This window comes from Panthera pardus, unplaced genomic scaffold (assembly GCF_024362965.1).
Source record: "Panthera pardus isolate Hobbes unplaced genomic scaffold, ASM2436296v1 HiC_scaffold_3, whole genome shotgun sequence".
Taxonomy (NCBI): domain Eukaryota; kingdom Metazoa; phylum Chordata; class Mammalia; order Carnivora; family Felidae; genus Panthera; species Panthera pardus.
The window spans coordinates 38,015,158-38,035,620 of record NW_026526876.1 but is presented as its reverse complement, the minus strand read 5'-3'; positions in this window follow the sequence as shown (position 1 = coordinate 38,035,620).

Below are 20,463 nucleotides of genomic sequence, written 5' to 3'. Positions count from 1 at the left end.
GAGGATTCTGGCTTCTTGAGATTCATTTCCTGTGGAGGGATGGCCGGGTACGCCTCCTCCCTTCACCGCCCTACCTGTCCTCACCCTCGTACATGTGCACGCACACGTCCCGGATCGCAGTCCGAGGTCGGCAGGATCAGTGTCCCGGAATGTGTCCCAAGTCCTATGGCCAAACTGTTCCCATCAGGAACAACTCTCAGTGCTCAGCTCTCATTTCCACCAAAGGAGCTGTGTCCACTGGCTCCTTCAGCATCAACAACCGTCTCCCCGATTTCCGCTGTGAGAAATCCCCAGGGTCCCCCGTCATCAGAAATTCTTTCTCACGTCCAACCTAAATTCTTAGGATTCACTTCGCTGAGAGCATCTTATGTATAATTCAGTCCTTGCCTTTACTTAAAGCTCTTCGCCGGTTTCCCTCTGTCCATAAGAGAAAATGCCGGGTCCTTGGAGGGGCATCAAGGTCCAGCAGGATCTCAGAGGCTCTGCCCCTGTGTAAACCCTCGCCTCCTGCTCTCGCTACCCCCCATCTAACACTAACACCAGACCCAGCACCTTCCCGCTACAAAAACACACACTGCTTCCTTGATGTTGCTTCCTCTACGCTAGAGCACTTTACATCTGCTGTTCCCTTGCTGGGATGGCTTTTTATCTTTTCTTTGCCCGTCTCCCTTACCGGCTCCTATTTAGCTTTCAAGTCCCAGATAAGGTCACCTCCTCCAGGAAACCCTCCTTACTCCTCCAGGCGCAGTAAATGTATCCGAAGCTGTTTGTACAGGCCCCTCCCCCGTGTCTATTACATGGTGTGTGTCTATTACATTGTGTGTGTCAATTACATTGTGTGTGTCAATTACATTGTGTGTGTCAATTACATCGTGTGTGTCCTGTCTACTTCTTCTACTGTGAGGAAGAGGCAGCCCATTAGATCTTTATAACTTTGGTACAGGAGCCAAGCACCCGGCAAGGGAGAGAAGGAATAGCGATAAACAACGTTTATTGTATTCCGGATGTTTTGTTGAAGGTATTTTTTAGATGCGATTTAACATTTAAATCAGTAGACTTTAGGGGCGCCTGGGTGGCTCTCAGTGGGTTAAGCATCTGACTCTTCATTTTGGCTCTGGTCATGGTCCCAGGGCCATCCATGACTGCTTGGGATTGTCTCTCTCTCTCTCTCTCTCTCTCTCTGCCCTCCCCCACTCATTCTCTCTCTCTCTCTCTCTCTCTCTGTCAATAAACACATACATTAAAAAAATAAAAAATCAGTAGACTTTAGGTAAAGCAGGTTATCCTCCATAATGTGGGTGGGCCTCACCTAATTAGTTGAAGACCTTAATGGAACAAAGACTGACCTTCCCTGAGCAAAAAGGAATCCTGCCAACAAAGTGCCTTCTGGACTCGAACGGCAAGGCCTCCCTGGGTCTCCAGCCAGCCAGCTTACCCTGCAGATTTCCGATTTACCACTTCCTTGACATAAATCTCAACCTTTCTCCTTCTCTGCCACACACACACACACACACACACACACACACACACACACACAGTTCTGTTTCTCTGGAGAATCCTGACTAGTACAATGTGTCCGATAATACTCCAACAACCCTATAAGGTAAATGCTGTTGATAGTCTGGATTTACTAAGAGACTATTTAATTCAACTCAAGGTCGCCAAGTTTCAGCTGAAGCCTGCCTACCTCCAGAACCTAAATTTTGGCTGCTATACTATGTTGCAGAGGAAGCAAGTATGTATGTGAACATATGTGTACGTGTGTGTGTGCGCGTGTGTGTGTTGGGAGGGTGTTTTATTGATTAAGGGTCTGAGGCTCAGAGAAGTGAATCCACTTCCTCAGGATCACACAGCGAATCACGGCAGAGCCGGGGTTTGGACTCAGAGCTCCAGAGCTCTGGTTCTTTACCACTGTACTCTACTGAGCTCATTAGATGGAAGCATGGAATTAATGAATGAGCAACTTAATGACTCCTAGGAAGAAATTCCCTAGAATCACCTCTTCATCGACACATCCTTTTTCTTTGGTATCAATCTCATCTTTCTACTGTCTCTGTTACCTTTATCAGCTAGAATCCCTTCTAGGAGCCAAGCAACCATTGGTCCCGGCCCACATGGCCTCTTGCAGAGATGAGGAAATCATTCTCGGGGTTCTGCTTCGGATGAATGAATCTCAGGGGGCGGGGAGCAGTACTGCTTGGGTCCGGATCCCAGCTCTGCCCCTTCCTATTTCTATGACCTTGAGCAGGTTGCTTACTCTCTTCAAGCTTCGGTCTTCTATGTTGGGGATCATCACGGCACCTCTCTCCTGGGACCATTAGAGGATGAAATGAGGAAATGCACGTTAAGACCCGGCACAATAGTTGGGGCGCCTGGGTGGCTCAGTCGTCTGAGCGGCCGACTTCGGCTCAGGTCATGATCTCACACTCTGTGAGTTCGAGCCCCGCGTCGGGCTCTGTGCTGACAGCTCGGACCCTGGAGGCTGCTTGGGATTCTGTCTCCCTCTCTCTCTGCCCCTCTGCTGCTCGTGCTCTGTCTCTCTCGGTCTCAAAAATAAATACGAATATTAAAAAAAGGCTACAACAGTAAAGGCTCAGTAGATGTCAGCTAGTGAGCCGGGGGGGCCCCCCGGGGGAGCCAGTGGTATTAGGGCAAGTGAACTTCCTGGCTCCAACTTCTCTTCACCCTGCTGGAGGGTAAGGGACGTGGCTCCCTGGACACTGACCTTGATGAGGGGAGAGAGTTTTCCCGCCTTACGGAATTTCTTTGCGAAAACTGAATCGAGCCTAGGGCAGGCAACCCCTCGGTCACTCCAGGAAGACCCGAGCGGGAGACAAGAACTCTGAGAAAGACAAGAACTCTGGGAAAGACGGAGAAGGTGTCTAAGAGATGGTCCAGAGGCTGAGGGTTGAGAACGCAGGGAAGGAGGCCAGGGCGTCCGGGCCTGTGGGGCCGCGACGAGAGCTCTGGCAGACCGTCCCCTGGACGGCTGCGCGCCCCGTCTCCACCTCCCTGCCACGGCGCCGTGGGTGCTGTGCTCCAACCTGGCGGTGACCCCTACCGCGTCCCAGCCTCGTGTCTTCCTCCTTGGCCCTGGGACAGACCCTTGATTGCACCATTCCCTGGTGGGCGCCAAGAGGACAGAGAGCGGGAAGAGGGGACCTTTGTCCAAGCCCCCAGCAGCAACCACTCCTCGGGTCAGGGCCAGGCCGAGGGACTGGTACGCGCAGCCCCCTCCCTTCGTCCTTCCCTGCCCCTTGAGGAATTCGTCCTGAGCCTGGCGCTCAGCTCCAGTTCACAGAGGGGGCTGTGTCCTGCCACCCGTCCCCTCTGAAGCCCCCATTGTCAGGCTGGGGGGCTGGGGGGCAGGCTGGGGCCATGTCTCAAAGGCCTAATGTTCTCAGAGGTGGGAAGGCCGAGGGGTCTCCCGGAAGCACTAGGCCATGGGACACCTGGCTCTCCGCCTCTGTGCCCAGAGCCCTGGCTGGCCGGAAAGAAGGCTTCCCAGGAAGCAGGACCGATTCGGGGACATCCTCTGCATTTGCCTGCCTTGTATCAAGCTGTTCCCTCAGCCTGGCAGATAGGCCAGAGAGAATTTTGAAAAACACGAAAACAAGCAGATGGTTAAAATAATACAAGCTAATTTTATAAAGTCCGACGGAGAGCCAGGCACCGGATGCTACGGGTTTTATCACCGTCCCAGCCCAGCGGTGAAGTAGATGTGATTACTGTCATCATGCCGTTGCAGGTGAGAGGTTAGGTCACCCGCCCGGGGCTACACAGGCAGTAAGGGGCAGAGGCGGCCGAACCCAGGCAGCTTAGTTGGAGAGCCCGTGTGGGCAATGACTACGAGAGCCAGGAATGGAAGAAATTTACGGGGAGACTAAGGGAGTTGACGCCCATTTACCCCCTCGGCGCCTCCAAGGGCCCCACAGGTCTCCTGATCGCAGCTGAAAACATTGTTCGAAATCTTTTCCCTGGATCCGGGTGTGGTCTCCAACCCAAGGCTTTTAGGTTGCTTTCGTCTGGGGCCCCCTCGGGGGCAAAGGACAGTGGGCTCTTCTCCCTTTACTGCAGCTCCACTGGCTTCTACCAAAGGTCCCTCCAGGCTGGGCGGAGTTGGGGGGGGCGGGGTGAGGAGCACTAGTGGATTGTTTTTCCGGGGGGCACAAAGCCAGGCACTGCTGGAGGAGCACCCACGTGTGGTCCTTTGCAGAGCGATCTTCCTAGCAGCCCCGCCCCCCACCATCGGGGTGGGGGTCGGGGGGGACTCTGTTTGGAGCCAGCCCCTCAGGCCTCTGGCTGTCCCGGGTGAAGGGAAAGCCTCCTGCTGGGAGGGATGAACTTGAGTTTGGGGGGCAGCCAGGAGCCACTTGGCTCAGGACACAGCCACCGAGCGGGTACTTACCTGGGGTGTGGTGCCCAGGCTGGGGGTGGTAGCGGGCGTGGCCCAAAGATGCCCAAGGGATCCAAGACACCATTCTGTGAGAAGGAAAAGACCCATCCTGGGCTGGGGGGGCGGGGGGGGGGTGGTGCGCCTGGGTGGCTCAGTCGGTTGGGCATCCGACTTGCGCTCAGGTCCTGATCTCGCAGTCCGTGAGTTCGAGCCCCGCGTCGGGCTCTGTGCTGACAGCTCGGAGCCTGGAGCCTGCTTCCGATTCTGTGTCTCCCTCTCTCTCTGCCCCTCCCCTGCTCATGCTCATGCTCTGTCTGTCTCTGTCTCAAAAAGAAATAAACCTTAGAAAAAGAAGAAGAAAAAAAAGAAGAGAAGACCCATCCCGGCCGTCCAGGGCAATGTGGACAAACATTGTAGGGCCTTGTGCAGGGCAGGCCTGCCCCACATGGGGGACTCTAGGAACCGGGGGGGGGGGGGCAGAGGGGAAGAAGTATTGCCTTGAGGTTCATCGTCAAGTACACTCAGCGGATTATCTCCAGTGTGCGGAGAAGGCTTACAAAATCCAGGATGACCTCCCAGAAGAGGCAGGCATTGCCCTAGGCTCAAAAGAACGAGCAGGCTGGGGACAGAGTTGAAGAGGGAGAGGATTCCAGGTGGAAGAGGCCAACTGGTTGGCGCGATTTGGATGAAGATAAATCAATTAAAACAAACCCTAGCCCCGAATAGTTGTCCCAGGAGGGTGGGAGGTACGCTCAGAGTCAGCTTTCAGGCTCTGGCTGAGGAGTTAGACCTGGGTCTGCATCCGGCCTTGGTCCTTTACTGGCTGTGGTGGCCTTGGGCCAGTGACTTAACCTCTCCCAGCCTCAGTTTTGTCATCTGAGAAATGAAGAAAATAATCATGGCTTCCACGCATGAAGCAAGGTCAGCTCTGAGAAGTAGGTGTCCGGGATACGGGCCCAGCCAGTGCCTGTTCTTCTGACAATGGCACATTCTCCTTAAGAGGCCCCTAAAGAGATCGGGAGGGGTGGTTCTCGAAAAGAGATCCCCCAGTGGGTGATGGGCATCGAGGAGGGCACCTGTTGGGATGAGCACGGGGCGTTGTATGGAAACCAATTCGACAATAAATTTCATTAAAAAACAAAGAGGTCCCCAAGCGACTCTTGAGTCATGGAAAACATAGGAGACGTCCTTTGCCCTGTTCTCCAACAGAACTACTGAGGAAGGAGATGACCCACCAAGGGTCATCGTAGCCCATGGTCCCCATCGATGACTCCTGCTGCTAATCTGTCAAAAGTCCTGTGGAGCCTTCTCAAATACGTCTCCACTTGCAGCACCAAAGCAGTAACCTCCTCAGTGCTCTCCCTGTCCTGGGTCCCTCCTCTCCCCAAACTTCATCCCTCCTATGGCCCCGTATCGACCCCTCAGAGCAGACAGATCATGCCTCTCTCCAGCTCAAAAGCCTTCCATGGCTCCCCTCGTCCAGAGCGTAAAACCCAACGCCTTAGCCTGGCACCCAAATCCAGTCCTCCGCTCCCCAATCCCGGCCTGCCTCTCCAGCCTCCTCTTCCACGTGCCAGACCCTCCAATCACACTGGGTCAACCACCTCTAGGACCTGGCATAGCCTTTGTACGGCCCTGCCTCGGAGCCTTCTTTTACAAGCAGCCCCCTGTCTTCCCTTCCACCTGGCACGTCTTTTCTCCTTTCCCTGATGGCTGAATCCTAGATCTGCTCCGGGTCCCGGTTCCGCCATCTCCTCCTCCCTGGAGCCCTCCCAGACTCCACTGCGGAGCAGGGACCATGGCTTGCTCAGAGGGGTCTCCTTCCGTAAACAGGGTGGGGATATGGAGGAAAACTGGGGGCCGCGGTGCCCGGCTGCCCAGAGGACCGCTGGGGACCACGCTTGGGGCAGAGATGGCTGCTGGGAGAGGCTGGAGGAGAGCAGGGTGCGGCTGAAGAATCCTCCATGGAGGCTGGCATGGGTGCCCGCTGCCCAGATAGAGCCCAGGCGGCGCGGTGTTGGCACAGCTCCGATGCCGGAGATGAGGGTGAGACAAACAGCAATTAGCCAAGCACAGGCTGGCACAGGCTGGGCTCTCAAGGCTAATTACCAATTAGATGGGGCCGGGCGATTAGCGACATGAAAGAGACAGTCAGCAAATAGTCACTGGTGTGGCCTAGCGGAAGCGGGGGGGGGGGGGGGCGGGGGGGGGTTGTCTCTGTTCCTGCCAACAGGCCTGGGCTCCTGGTGGTTGGTGCGGTCCTGGTAGGAGGAGGGGGTTCCCAGCAAGGGAAGGGCTGAGCCTCCTGGGCTCCCTGGGACAGATTCGCCTTCTTTTTCTTTTTTTGATTTCCAGAGTCACCTTCAGAGTGGGGCTCACGGCATCTCTTCCTGGCACCCGTCGGGGGTGACGGGTGATGAGGGCGCCCACACCCTTGGCCAGGTGAGCCCGGGAGGACCTCAGAGCAGTCAGGCACCAGACGCCCAGTGGGACACATTTGTATCTTGAGCCGTGCCCGGCCCTGTCTCGGGGCTTTCTGTCTTTGTCTCTGCTTCTCTTTGGGTCTCATTCTCCCTCCCTCCCTGAACTCCACACTCCACGGTCCTCGCTGCACCGAGGGTGGGGCCTCCCCACCGCAGGAAGAGCTGAGATCAGACATACAGTGACTTCCTGACGACCAAGGCCTGGCCGCGCCGAAGGGGCGGGCCGTCCCTGAGTGGGAGAAGGTGGGAATGGGGAGCGGGCCCCTCGCTTTAGGAAGCCTGTGGGGGGAAAACAGTCCTGTGTGTGAATGGTCCCTGCAGGTGGATCCTAGGACCCCGCATCATCCACCTTCAGGGCCCAAATCAGTCAAAGTCAAGAGTTCGGTCACTAAACCGCCCCCGGGGCCATCCACTTCTCTCTCTAGTCCCTCATCTGGTTGAAGCAGGTGGCCCAACCTGCTGAGATACTGGTGATCAAATCTCCCCACCTTACAAAAGCCCAGATGAGCCTCCCCAGGCTGGTGGGGGGGGGGGGGGTTGGGGACAGGCAGACCAATGTAACCTGTCTCAGCACCACCTAGGGGATCCCTACTGTAGACTAGACCCTCTGGGACCCCCAGAGATTAGAAGGAAAAAAAAAATGCTGCTCTCCCAGAGAGGGGGATTCAGAGCTGGGTTTGGTTGTGGAGAGGCACTCTGTGAGGACAGAGAATTCAGTGAGACAGGGCAGATGGTTCCATAAGGCGAGGTGTTCAGTGAAGGGGAGAGAATTTCTTTGAGGGGGGCGGTTCAGGAGGAAGATGACAGCCCAGATCTGGAAACAAGTTTTAGGAATGCAAAAGACCCGGGCAAAAGACCTGGTTTGCCAATCTCTGCGTACCTTTGGCAGCCCCCACCACAAACACAGCCCGCACAGGAGATCAAAGCACCCTGGGCTCTCATCCCAGTGTGGGTGGGGCTCCAGGGGCGGCCCCTGCCCCCAGGGACAGGTGTCACAACCCTGCTTCCCCTTGCCGGCGCTACGTCCGGAGCCCCGGAAGGTGGGGAGATTCTGCCTCACCAGCTCTGGGAAGGAAAGAATGGAGCACCTGCCAGCAGGAACGCGGAAAGAGCGAGCGGAGGAGGGGCTGGTATTAATTCTGTTGGGCTGTCCTGAGGGCAGGTGTGTGTGTGTGTGTGTGTGTGTGTGTGCGCGTGTGTGTGTGCGCCCGCGCACGCTGGGGAGCCTTGGGAGTGGATGCGCCTCTGTGAGGATGGCCGTGTCTGTTTGGGCTTGTGGGTTTACGGTTGTGTGTGTGCAGTTGTGTGAGCCAGCGCCTTTCCCCAACAAGAGGCCCAGGGAGTTTCCCCGTCTCCCTCCTGCTGCGGTCAGAAGGCCAGTGGCCAGCCCAGTGGTCAACCGACATCTCTGGGCTCTGAACTCACCCTTCAGCTATGCCCCCCAGGACAATGGGGCTCTTTCTGCACAAGATGGGCATGAGGGACCCTGTCATAGACTTGTGACCTGAGCGACAGCGCTGCCCTAGGGTACACCCCAGTCTTGGTCACACTTGAGGACACTGCCTGGCCCGGAGCCAGAGTAGACCAAAGAGAAAGAGCAGGTCTCCTTCCCGCCTGTGTCAGGAAGGCTTCCTGGAGGAGGGGACCAGTGTTCTCCCCAAGCTCCCGGACACACCCCGGCCTCTAGCGTTCTGGTTGGCATGCATGCACGGGGTGGGGGTGGGGGGTCCCCTCCGTGATGTCAGGAGCCTGAACAGGCACCGGACCTGGAGCTGACCTGTCTCCCGGCGTGCACACGCTCAAGCGCCGGCAGGTCAAGCCCAAGTGGAGAGCTGGGAGGTTCAGCTAGAGGGAAAAAAAATCAGCCAGGTCTGTTGGGAGACGGAAGGGAGCTGAGTTTGGAGGAAGGAGATGGAAGGAGATGCGTCCGCGGCCTCCCTGGAAGCCTTAAGCTAATGACTCAGCCCCTGCTCCCCTCCTCGCTAAATCTCCCACTGGGAAAGCTCCCCTCCCCTCACTGAAGGAAGGGTACATCCGATGGGGGAGTTTGCCCCAGCTCATACCCTCTCCCCAAAACAGAGACCAAGGCAACCTGGTGAATAGCCTTTGAGGGGGAGGGGGCAGATCAGGAAAGGGTCCAACCCATCCAGAGAAGACTAGGCAGGCTTCCTGGAGCAGGGGAGGGTAGAGCTGGGCTGGAAAGGTGAGGGAGCTACCTTGCAGGGGCTCAGAGGAGGATGGGGGTGCAGAGAAGAGCTTCTGGGGTGATCTCCTTCCCCGTTATCTGGAGCCCCTCCAACACTGGCACAGAGAGAGGCCAGCCTCCGCCCCGAGGCAGCACAGCTCGGGAGGTGGCCTGGCACAAGGTTTTAGCCCAGGTTTCTGACTCGGCACCACAGCCCTTTCCCTTCCTCTTCCCCCTTCCCTTGCAGCCCACACCCCCCGGGCAGCCCCTGAGAGATCAGTGGGGGGCAGGAAGCGAGGTTCCAGCCGCTCTGCGCCCTCGGCCAGACAGCTGTTCTGCGCAGCTGCTGGGGGCTCTGGGGGCTGCGGCAGATTTGATTTGATTCAGGCCCCAAAATAGCCGTCCTAGCAGGAAGCAGCCCCCCTTCCACAGCCCCTCCAGGACTCTGCATCCGGGGGTTGAATTGACACCTTAGAGGTTCTGCCCCCTCCTCCTTCCCTGCGCTCACCCCCTGGTCTTCCCACCCACTCCATTTAACTCCCCTTAGCTCAGGACCATTCCCTCCTCCCGCTTCCCCTCCTCCAGGAAGCCCGCCCTGGTCACCCCTTCCCCGCCAACTGTGTGTGTAGCAGTCCTTTGCCCACACACGATCCTCAGCCCCTCCTCCGCTCCAGCCCGGCTCTTGGGGAGGGTGGGACAGTGTGGGGGGGGCGGGGAGCAGTCTAGGGCTAGGGGCCTGTGGCCAGGCACGGGCGGGCTGCGAGGGCACACAAAGACGCGGGCTGCCCTGGCCTTTGATGAGTAATGGCTGTTCCCTGGAGCCACGATTCCACTCGGCCGCCTAGGCCCCCAGCCCCCGCCCCCCTCGGACTCCTCAAATAAGACTCGTTTTTGTTCTGAGGACACAATGCGAGAAAATGTCACCCGGGGGGCGTGCCCCCTGGCCCCAGCCCTGACAACCGGAGCTCTTAATCACCCGGCCTCCTTCCTCCCCAGCTTCCCTCTCCAGCAGCTGGCTGAGCTGGGGGAGGGGGTGAGACTAGGGGTAGGGGGACAGTTACCACCTTCTGGGGCCGAGACTACTTCCAGCTTGAAAGTCTAAGGCCTTCCTGTTTCTCCCTCCCTGGGGTGGGGCCCCTGCACCACCCTCTCCCAAAGGCTCAGTGCTTGGCTCCCCTCTCCATCAAAACCTGCCAAGGTCCCTGGAGCAGGAGAGGTGGAGAGGAGCCTCCGAAATGCACCAAAAGCTGTAGAAGGGGGCTGCCCTCCAGACACCTAGGCCGACGCTTGGACAAGTGCAACAAAGAAAGAACATGGTGGCGAGTGACGGTGGGGGAGGAGGGAGCAGAAGTCATCTCTTTGGCAAGGCTCCCTGGAGGCTCCTGCAAGGCCCCAGCAAGGCCCCGGCAGGGCAAGAGCCTTCCGTGCAAAGGCCCTGTGGCCCGTGGTAGTGTTAGAGTGGTTTCCAGGGGGAGCCCCCCCACCCCCTCCCACACACTCCATTATCGCCCGAAGCATCTCTCTTCGCCTGTCTCATATAAATGCAGTCTAGGGGCGCCTGGGTGGCTCAGTCGGTTAAGCGTCCGACTTTGGCTCAGGTCATGATCTCACACTCTGTGAGTTCGAGCCCCGCGTTGGGCTCTGCGCTGACAGCCCAGAGCCTGGAGCCTACTTCGGATTCTGTGTCTCCCTCTCTCTGCCCCTCCCCTGCTCATACTCTGTCTCTCTCTATCTCCAAATAAAAAACATTAAAAAAAAAATTTTAAAAATGCAGTCTAAATAAAAATGGTGTGCTTGCTATGGGTACAGCTTTTATAGAAGTTCCCCGACCCTACTTCCGGTAAACTGCCTGCTCCCCTCCCCTTCCAAGACCTTCTATCTAGAAATTCTGGAATCTTCACCACGGAGGTCTTTTCCTTTCTTGATCCTCTCACATCTCATACACCAGCCAATCTGGTCTGCTCTCCTTGCCAAACCTATGCCAAACCACCCTCTTTCCTTCCCTCCGCTGCCACCCCTCCAGCTCACCCCGTCTGGTCATTTTTTGCCTCGTCAGCCGCCTCTGTCTGGCTGCCCCGCCCCACTTTTTGCCCCCTACGATGCATTCTCCGCAAAGCAGACCCAGCGATGTTTAGAAAATGAAAATCACATTATGTCACGCCCTTGCGTGAAAGCCTCCCAGGACTTCTCATTGCGTCGAGACGGCAACTCAAGCGCTCCTGTAAGTAGATGTAGGCAGAAAGGAAGAACCGCACGAGGTGAACGTTTGGGGTCGTCACCGTGCGAAGGGAGAGCCCCAGAACAAGGTCAGACGGTAGCGACTACCATGAGAAGGATGACACTCCATCACTCTGAGGGGTCTGAGCTCATGGATGAACGTGGGGTACCTGAGATCCAGTAAAGGAAAAAAAAAAAAAATCCAAACTCCTTATTTGGGTCCACAAGGCCCCAGCTGGTCTGGCCTCCCCGGCTTCTCCCCCTTCCCCCACCTCATCACCTGCCACTCTGGCCTTTCCCTTGCTCCCTGGGCTCCAGCCGAGGAAGAGGGAAGATTTCAACCCAGTGCACAGTTTCCCAGGCCATTCATATGTTTATTCACTCATTCAAACTCATATGTTGTATCCTACCACCCGGCGAGCATCGATCAGAGGTGGAGATGGGAGCTACACAGGGACTTAGAGTCCAGTGGGGGGAGATAGAGGGATACAGAGAAGTGTGACAGGAGCCCCGCCTGGGGTACTTGGGAAAGGCTTCCCCCCCGCCTTGAGCTGTGTCTTCAGGGAGGAGTCTAAGTTCACCAAGCGAACACCGGGGTCAGAATTCTTGGCGGAGGGGACGATGTCTGCAAAGGCAATAACCCTGAAAGAACACACACTGATCGGGGGCGGGGGGTGGGGGGTGGGGGGGTGGGGGGGGATTGGGGAAAAGGGTAGGATGGGTGGATCGAGGACCGTGCTGGGAGATGCGCTTGGACTGGGAAGCAAGGGTCAGGCCATGAATGCACGTGGAAACCTCATTAGGACTTTGGATTTATCTTCTCGGCCACAAGGCCACAGCCAAGATTTTGAAGCAGAGATGTGCATAATCAGATTTGTGTTTTAGAAAAAGCTCTCTGGCAGCAGCACAGATGGGTGATAGATTGGAGAGAGGACAGACTGGAGTCAGAGAGACCAACTGGTTCCGGAAAGAAATGATGCAGGCCCAAACTAGGGCAGGAGCAGCAAGAGGGCGAGAGGTGGGCACGCTCCTCGTGTACGCGTGGCTGGACTTTTGGTCACGTGGGAGGGAAGGGGGAAGGGCAAGAAGGCAGGTATTGATGGGAACACCCAGACCTCGGGCGTGGCTGATTGGGAGGGGGCCGGGACCCCTCCTGACATGCACAGTCCAAGCAGAAGAGCGGCCTGGAGTCGGGGCGTGTGTTAGGTGTGCAGGTGCCTGAGAGGTGTGCGGGCAGAGAGCCTGCTTAAGAGCAGGGAAACCCAATCTGTACTTGGGAATGAACTGTGGATTGAGGGGCCCAGGTGATGCCAAGAGCATCTGTCTTGACAGAGGTCACCAGTCTCCTGGAGATTCTGCCTCTTACCCCCCCCCCCCCACCCCGCACACACACACACACACACACACACACACACACACACACACACAAAGGAATGTCTCTAAGTTGGAGCAGAGAGGGGGGAAAGGAGGCAGGGAGCTCTGCAGGGGGAAGGGCTGGTGTGCACCTGCAGAAGTCAGGGAAGGGCAAGGCTAGAGGGGAAAGGGGAGTCCTGGGAACCTGCGAACTGCAGGACCCCCATGCTGACGGAATCCTTGCTTTCACTGGAGCATGGGGCCTCAGAAATCATCTCACAGATGGGGAAACTGAAGCCCGGATGAGTAGAATGCATTGGCTAAAACTGCATCCCCCTAAGTCGCTTCATGCTCTGGGTTGGGAAATTATAGTCGCTTGGTTTTGATTTATGCACAATCTGCCGATTTCCGTAGAGCCTGGAGGCTCACTCCCCCAGCACACCCACGTGTGTGACAGAGAAGGAGGTAGCCCAGGGTCAAAGGACAGGTGTTTGGGGGAGCCCCCGAGACCTTTGAGGCCCTCCCTTCCCTATCCCTAGAAGAGCGCCTCCCTGCAGTCCACTTGAGGACGCTGGCTCCTCCTAGCGGCCATAAGGAGCACTGTTCTTGGTCCCAGGTCAGCCTGGAGTCCTAGTCCCTGGAGCATGGGACTCAATTCCCTCCGACCAATCTCCAAAATGGGCCCAGCACCGGTTACCAGTCCCCGACAGATACTCCTGCCTGCCCCTGTAGGAGACATTCGTTCTTGAGGCCTGACCCCAGCAAGACACTGTCTTCTCCAGGCCAGATTCCTTGGCCGTGACGGATGTGTTTCCACCGCTTATGAGGAGGCGCGGGATACACATCCCACCCCGTCCTATCCAAGTGCTTTTCGCCAGACGAAGAGCCCCCCGAGGGCGGGAACTCTCCTTACTTCTCCTTAGGGTCGGACACAGAGCCTCCTGTGTAGTAGGTGCTCAACAAACTTCAGCTGGAACTAAAGCCCACCGCCCACGCAGCCGTCCTGGGACGTTAACACCCCCTGCCCCCATCCACACATTCCCAGGATGGGGCTGTCTACACCTCTGAACCTCTCAGCTTCAGTTCACCGTCAAGTTCTCCCTCTTAAGAAGCTGGTCCCTGGTCCAGCTTGGCTGGTGCCAGCTCCCTCCAAGCTTCAGGGGAGAATGGAAAGTGCTTCTAGAACTGCCTCCAGCTTTCTGTTGGGGTCTCTACCTGGCCCCTATCCCTCCAGGCTCTTCTCCTTCCTTCTCCGGCTCTCCACCCCACCTGGGAGGGCCTGGGTGAGTCTGAGCCCCCTCCCCACCCCCCCCCACCCAGGGCTTCCTCAGCACTTCCGGGAGCCCATCTGTCGCTTTTTTCCATACGGTCTTTTAGAAGCTGAAGATTTTTGCTATTCCAGTCCTCGGGCTAAGGAGCCGGTGCCATTGCATGCCTTTCCCTCGCTCTTTCATGTGAAGGGTTGGCTGTGCGTGGCATCCAGTTAGGGTGGAGTCTTCTCATCGCGGCCAGCTGGGGCTGCATTTCTGAGGGAGCAAGAAGGGGCCCATCTGAGGAGGGTGTCCTGCCTGGGGACAGGGGCCGGATGAGGTTATAACGGCAGGTAACATCTGCAGAGGTACGGAGGTCCTCTCGTGCACCCCTTGGCCAGGAGAGCCGTGCCCTCCCGCCGCCATCTAGCAGAGGAGAAACCTGCTGCAGAAGCCTTGCTCAAGGTCACAGCACTGGCGAGAGTGACAGAGCGGGGACCCAATCCGGGCCTTCTGATTCCCAAGAATCTCCCTCCCTTCCTGCCAACATATTCTGCACTCTATGTGTCAGGCATTAGACCCTGAGGTCCAGGAAAGCCTGGAAGGCAAGAACCACACACCTGTCACTGTCTCGGAGCACTGTGCCAGCATCAGGCTATGCATGGAGCCCCCGCCGTCCCCCGGACAGTAGCTGTGCCGAAGGAAGGGGGTGGGGGCGACACACAATGACTGCTCTACCTGGGCCACTGCCAAGGAGGCCGCTGGGGACTTAAGCACAAGTTTGAGGTCCTGGGATGCTCAGGACAGTGTCTCCCCCATTCTGTGTGGGTCGGGCGGCAGGGGCACGGGGAGATGGGACAGGAGAGTAATGTCGCCAAAGTGCCTGGAGAGCTAGAACCACAAGCAGGAGGGACCTCCAGCGGCTGCAGTGGGGCCACGGCCAGAAACCCAGTCCAAAGCAGGAAGCGATGAAGAAATACTCCGATTTCTCTCCCCGTCTTCCACCAGTGCCTCCCAGGGGCCTCACCCACCCTGAAGTAGCTGGCAAACGGGTTGGGTTGACGCAGGCCCAAAAGACTGGCCTCCTCGCCTCCGGGGCGAGGGACAGGAACGGGTCTGGGGATTTGGGGTTTAACCAAGCTGGAGTGTGCTAATGCTCATATGCACGTGGTATTCCCGGAGTCTAACAGAGTCGGCTACACAGCGGGCATATAAGTATCCTTGTTCAACGAATACGTAGAAGAGGATAGGTAATAAGGCCTACCCAGTGAGGTGTCAGGAGGAGTAAATAATAACCCCTAACATTCGCGGAGTGCCAGCGCTCCCCTAGGGAAACCGCAGACGTGACTAGCGTGGTCTAACGTATGCCTGGACACGGAAGGTACTCATTCGACGTGTTTCCTCCCCCTTTCCCCTCCTGAAGGATTCGATTCCGTCAGGCATACGCCTAGAGAGCACCTGCCTTGAGCACAGCATGGGCTAAGCACAGGGGACTCAAAGCAATGTGGTCCTAGACTCCAGGATTTGGGGACCAGCAGCACAGAGGTCAGGTGAAAGGGAGAGAAGGAGCAGGGGACAGAGTCTGGGCGCCCCCACCAGTGGGATCTGGGTGCTGTTGCCAAGGAAGGCCAAGCCACCGCGGGATGGAAGTGTGGAAGCCTCAGGACAGGAAGAGATTGGGCCCCCGCCCGTCCCAAAGGCCCCTGGGCCAGTCTCCTGGTGCCTCGTTTCCCTCTTCGCCTCCATCCCACCAGAAGTCTCCCCATGTCACTCTGACTGTTGTCGCTCCTGCCCTGCACACCTCCATTGCCACCTACCTCCCCCCAGCCCCAGCCCTCGTCCCCTGCAGCCCTCCCAACCTCCCCCCTCCCGGGGCCTGCTACGCTCTGGACTATGACTGGCAACCCCCCCCCTTTATCTCCACCTCTGCCCGGAACACCCCACCCCTCGGGCAGCCTCTCTGGCAGCCTTTTCAGTGGAACCTTGTCTTCTCTCATACCTGAATACCATGGGGCTTGGAGGGAAAAGAAGAGTCCTCCTTGATTCCCATTTCTTTCTCGTCCTTCCCTCCTTTAAAAATCCCAGGTCCGGGGCGCCCGGGTGGCTCAGTCGGTTGAGCGTGCTGACAGCTCGGAGCCTGGAGCCTGCTTCAGATTCTGTGTCTCTCCATCTCTCAGCGCCTCCCCTGCTCATGCTCTGTCTCTCTCTGTCTCAGAAATAAACATTAAAAAAAAACTTTAAAAAAAAAATCCCAGATCCTTTGAAGCCTCTGTGATCCATTTACCTTCTTCCCACTTGTCCCTAACTGTTCCTTGACCTACCTGCCTGAACCTCGTCCTCGCCAGAAACAATACCCCCCGGGAAAGCTCCAGTTCCAAAAACCACTTCCCAAACCACCACCTCCCGCCCTTCCAGCTGGCTCGCTTGGGTCCCTCTGCAGCCACGCTTCTGCAAGCTCCGTGAGAACTCCTGGTCAGTTACCGCTTTCCCCCTACCCAGCAGCTCTTCCCGACTTCCCCCTTCTTGCCCAGCCTACATTCTCAAGTTCCAGATGCTTCTAGCCACGCCCCTTCCCCTCCTGGTGTTGCCATAACCACCCCCCCTGGCAACCCCCTCACCCTGGAGGCAGTCTGCCGTGCACACTCTCCATGCCTGGCCCTTGCTGGAGAGAACCACCCGGTTGAGCACTGTCGCTGGCACTTAATGTCCACAAACGTCACGTGGGCTGGATTCTGCCTGGAAGTCCTGCTCGGTTTCTCTGGTGGTCCTGCGTCTGTTCCACAGGACATCCCATGCCCTCTCGTCTCTCCTCCAGCCTCCCACCCGTCCTCCTCTGCCCTCCTCTCAACTGATGCCCTCGCCACATACTTCACTGAGAAGCCATCTGACCTGGCGCTGCCATTTCCCGCCACCAAACCCTAAGCCTCGTGCATGTGCGCTGTCCCTTCCTCTCCGTCTCCTCTTGCAATGGCGCCACCTTGCACTTACACCCCACCCCCCTCACCTTTCCAGAGACTCTGCTCCCTCGGTGAACCACCCCGTTCCGAATCCTTATTCTCACCACCAGATCATTTCTGTCGGTCCGCAAACAGGATGGAGGGTCTCCCGTGGGGAGGAAGACCCTATTCTCCCACCTCGTCCTCCAGCCCCTACCCCAAAGAATTTCTCTTCTCCCCTTTCCAAAAACCTTGTTGCCGCACTCGGTTTCCCCTTCCTCACTTCCTATTCTATTTTTCCTCCTCCGTGCTGACAAGGAGGACTTAATGACAACATGACGGCAAGAGAATATGACGTGAAAAAAGATAGGACACAATGGTGCAAATTACTCTGACCCCAACTACTTACACGTTAAAAATGAAGGAAAGACCAAAAAAATCTAACAGTGACTATTCAGTGAATGTTGACGTTAGAGGCGATTTCTAGTTGCTTTTGTAGGCTTTTCTCTTCTATTTTCTGCTGTGAACACATATTCCGTTGTTGTTGTTTTTTTTTTTCATTCAAAAATTAAATAGTATACAAAAGAAGAGAAGTCTCCCTCCAGCTGAAAGTCGGTTGTGTTTCTGCCCAAGAATAGATGTCCTTATACCGCCTAATTATCATGACCTTCATCGTCTGTGGTTATTTGTAGCAGTTCAGGAGGCTAACTTTTGTCGCACGTTCTTGTGTATAGGCTTCCTCCTTTGTATTACCGTTCTTCTTTATTTAAATTGTATTTTTGAATCAAAGATACATTTGCACACAGCTAAAGAATTCAAGAGTTCCAGAAGGCTGCAAAAGACAAACAGAAGTCCCCATTCCTTCTCTTTCCCCCCAGATTCCTGCTTCCCCGAGGCCAACCCTTGCAATTCTTTGATCTATTTCTCTTGGTGTTTCCCTTTGTGTTTCTAAGTCCACATGCGTATACAACTGCTTGCTGCGTTTTTCAGCTGTAAATATTGCATCTCGTTATGGCTTTTTAAAAAAATATTATGTATTTATTTTGAGTGAGAGAGTGCACACGCGTGCTCCCTGACACGGGGCTCGATCCCATGAACCGGGAGACCATGACCTGAGTCAAAATCAAGGGTCAGTCGCTTAACCAAATGAGCCACCCAGGCTCTCCTCATTATGGTTTTAACCCACATTTCCTTGATGACTAGTGATATTAAAAAAAAAAAAAAATTATGCCTATTCATTTTCGAGAGAGAGAGAGAGAGAGAGACAGAGCACAAAGTGGGGGAGGGACAGAGAGAACAGGGAGACGCAGAATCTGAAGCAGCCTCCAGGCTCTGGGCTGTCAGCACAGAGCCCGATGTGGGGCGTGAACCCACGAAACGGGAGATCATGACCTGAGCCGAAGTCAGACACTTAACCACGCCACCCAGGTGTCCCTGATGACTAGCGATATTGAATGTGTTCTCATGTGTTTGTTAGCTGTGATGAAATATTTGTTAAATCTTTTGTCCATTAAAATTTTTTTTAATTGGGCTTCATCGTTATTGAGTTGTAAGAGTTCTTTATATGTACTATATGCAAGTACTTTGTCACGTAAATACCTTGAGATATTTTCTCCCAGTTTGTGGCCTTAAAAAAGCTTCTTTTCATAACAGTGTGTTTTGGGGTGCCTGCGTGGCTCAGTTGGTTGAGCGTCAGCCTCTGGTTCAGATCATGATCTCACGGTTTGTGAGTTTGAGTCCCACATCCGGCTTACTGCTGTCAGCGTGGAGCCTGCTTCGAATCCTCTGTCCCACTCTCTCTCTGCCCCTCCCCTGCTGTGTACTCTCTCTCAAAACTAAATAAAACATTAAAAATATATATATGTTTTAAAGAGCATAAGTTTCCATTTTAACGAAGTTCAGTTTATCACATTTTTTTGGTCTATGGCTTGTGTTTTTCTGTTCTATGTAAGAAATTTGTACATGGTCATGCAGATTTTCTCTTGCTTTTCTTCTAGAAGTTTGATGGTTTTATTTTATTTTATTATGATTATTTTTCAGTAGTAGTAGAGCTTGAGCTCGCAACTCCTAGATCAAGAGTTGCACACCCTACAGACTGAGCCAGCCAGGCGCCCCAGTTTGATGGTTTTAGCCTTTGTATCTGGGTCCATGATCCTTTTCAGGATAATGTTTGTGTATTGCGTAAGATAAGAGTCAAATACTTTTTTTTTTTAATGTTTTTATTTATTTTTGAGACAGAGAGAGACAGAGCATGAGCAGGGGAGGGGCAGAGAGAGAGGGAGACACAGAATCTGAAGCAGGCTCCAGGCTCCGAGCTGTCAGCCCAGAGCCCGACGCAGGGCTGGAACTCACAGACCGTGAGATCATGACCTGAGCCGGACTTGGATGCTCAACCGACTGAGCCACCCCGGGGGGCCCCAAGGGTCAAATGCTTTTGCTTCCCCATATAGGTATTCAGGTGCTCCAGTGCCAGATTTTGAAAAGACTATCTCCATCGAATAACACTGTTAGCTTTGTCAAAAATCAATTGACACAGATGTGTGGGTTTATTTCTAGATTCTCTATTCTGTTCTGTTGAGAGCCAATACCGCATATTCTATAGTTTTATGGGTAAATGGACACTCAGCTTCAAGCGCAGTAAACCTTTCAACTTTGTTCTCTTTTTCAAAATTGTTTGGCCAATTCTGGGTCCTCTGCAATTTCATAGAAATTTTAGAATTAGCTTGTTAATTTCTACTGCACACACACAAAAAACCTGCTGGAATTTTGGTTAAGATTGCTATGAATCTATAGACCCATGAGGAGAGAATTGACATTTTACCAATACTGAATTTTCCGTGAATGTGGTGGACATTTCTCCATTTATTTAGGTCTTCTTTAATTTCCCTCAGCAATGTTTGTGGTTTTTACTGTATACATGTTCTTAAATTTATCCCTAAGTATTTCATATTTTTGATGCTATTGTAAATAGCATTTTCAATCTTCAATTTCCAAATGTTTAGTGCTGACTTTGCAAACTGACTTTATGTTTCACACCCTTGCTAAGCTCACTTATTGGTTCTAATAGTTATTTTCTTTTTTTAGGACTTTTTTAAAATTTAGATTCTGGTTAGTTAACATACAGTGAAATATTGGTTTCAGGAATAGAATTCGGTGATTCATCGCTTACATACAACACCCAGTGCTCATCACAAGTGCCCTCCTTAGTGCCCATCCCCCATCTAGCCCACCCTCCACCCACCTCCCTCTGTCAACCCTGCGTGTTCTCTATTGTTAAGAGTCTCTTGCGGTTTGTTTTCCTCTCTCCTCTCGCCTCCCTCCTTCCCATATGTTCATGTTTTGTTTCTTAAATTCCACATACGAGTGAAATCAAATGGTATTTGTCTTTCTCTGACTTGTTTCACTTAGCATAATACACTCTAATTCCATCCACACCGTTGCAAATGGTGAGATTTCGTTCTTTTTGATGGCTGACTAATATTCCCTTGCGCATATATATATATATATATATATATATATATATATACCACATCGTCTTTATCTATTCATCAGTCAATGGACAGTTGGGCTCTCTCCATAGTTTGGCTATTGTTGATAATGCTGCTATAAACATTGGGGTGCATGTGCCCCTTCGAATCTGTAT